Source organism: Phyllopteryx taeniolatus, chromosome 4, assembly GCF_024500385.1.
Source record: "Phyllopteryx taeniolatus isolate TA_2022b chromosome 4, UOR_Ptae_1.2, whole genome shotgun sequence".
In the NCBI taxonomy this organism is placed as follows: Eukaryota; Metazoa; Chordata; class Actinopteri; order Syngnathiformes; family Syngnathidae; genus Phyllopteryx; species Phyllopteryx taeniolatus.
In genome coordinates this window covers 31,560,968-31,563,104 of record NC_084505.1, presented here as the reverse complement: position 1 = coordinate 31,563,104, position 2,137 = coordinate 31,560,968, and positions in this window count along the sequence as shown.

The window sequence follows — 2,137 nt, the reverse complement described above, 5'->3', positions numbered from 1 at the left end:
AGGACCGACGCTGTGCCGCCTCTTCGCCGCAACACTTTTATTTTTTTCCCAGCAGGTGAGTTGAAAGCGACGCCCTCTTTTTTTTTTTTTTTTTTCACGACCGCCTCGTCGGCATTAGGGCTGCGTTCAGGAGCTGCTCGTAAAATCAACGGTTAGTGTTGCAACCACTTAAAAACACAGAGGAAGTTGTCTTTTTAAAAACAAATAACGGGAAATATTTTAAATATGATTGTGTATATACATGTTGATATGTGTCTCAAAATATATCAAGGATTGCTCAGCTGTAGCTTTATTTTTATTTATTCCGCAGGTAAGTGAATGGCACGGCCCGCTTTTCACCACCTCCACTCAGACTTGTGTTGCGTTGAAGATACTCGTAAAATCCGACGTTAACAGCAACTGCTTAAAATCACACAGGAAGGGTTATTTTTTCAATTAACAAACGTGCAGTTATTTGTATATCATATATAACTCGTTAAAAAATATATCGAGAATTTCTCAGCCGCTCAGTGTATTTTTAGTTTTTGGGTCGCAGTCGAGTCACTTTTTAATCGCCACCACCTACGCTTTAGGGAGTTGCGTTTAAGAGCTGCTCGTAAAATCCGAGTGCGATGTTTGAAGCTCACATAAACACTTGTTTTTCTTTTATTTAAATCGCACATATAATTCGAACACACAGTTATAGTTCTATGTAATATGCATAACAATGTATTTGGGGTCTATCATATAGATAGAAATCCATAAACATAACAGGTCATTTATGAAAAAAAATATATATGATGCAATAGTTAAACAAATGTTTGTATGTTATGAGCATTTGTGGGATAAACGTTTTTGAATGTGCAGCTTAGTGTTAGCAAGTCTGTTCTGAAGTTCTGGGTTTGACTCTGTTGGCCTGTTCTTACTTGCTTGCGTAGGTTTTCTCCGGGTACTCCGGCTTCCCCCAACATCCCCAAAACAAGCATATTAGGTTCAATAAAGACCCTAAATTGTCCTTAGGTGTGAATGCTTGTTCGTCTGTGCCCCTCACCCAAAGTCGGCTATGGATAGACTCCAGCTCACCCGTGACTTTAATGAGAAGAAAATGTATAGAAAATTGATGGATGAATGTTTTCTGGCTTTTTTTGTAGGTTTTCCTTATTGCATGGCGGGCCTGATCAAGCGCCCTCACGGGGTCGCATATGGCCCATGGGCCGGAGGTTTCCTGCCCCTGATCCCGGAAGGCAAGGGGGTGTTTTTGTGTTCGTCGGAATGCAGAGACTCGCCCGTACCTGCAACTAGAGAGGGGTAGGTGCAACTATGAACACAATTAGGTTAGAGGGGAACACACATTTAAGAGGTTAAAGTAGCAAAATGCATTGTATTGTAATGGATTTAGGATTGTTTTTTAGCACTGACAGATGTCCCGGTTCATTTGCAAATGAGGGGGGAAAAAGTAGTAGATAGTAAAAGTATGTAAATTAATAAATTAAGCGATTATTTAATAAAATACATTGAAAATGTTGCAGCTAGGCTATGTAAAACTGTTTATTTTACTATTTTTATGTATAATAAACACATTCAACATTGTTTAATCAAATGTTATTTGGAGATGTAAAATGTTTATTTCATTGTATTTTATTATTTAGTTAAATCAATTATTTCAAAAAAGTATTAAATTTAATATTTTTTCTTTAATAAGTTACAATGAATAAATTAACCACTCATTGCAACAAATGTTCACTGTTATGTAAAATGGTTCATTGTACCATTTAGTATTTACAATAAACTAACCGTTTATTTAAAAAAAATACTTAAAACAATTAAATGCACATGCCTGTTTTCATTGCTTAAAATAATTTAAAATGACTGAAAATATACATTTCTTTCAGAAATAATTTTTAATTTCAATTTTAAATAACTTTAAAATTAAATTTTAATTGATTATTTTTTAAATATGTAAATGTAATAAAAAATTGTAATTTGTTACAGTAAATAAAGTAACCAATTATTTCATAGAAAACGTGGAAAATGCATAAGTAAAATAGTTTATTTTGCTATTTTTCCTCTTTTATTTACAATGGCCATATGTGCCTATTTTTTAGAGTCTAACCATGAGTAACTACCTGAAAACAAGGTGAAAATGAAGCTGATGGGA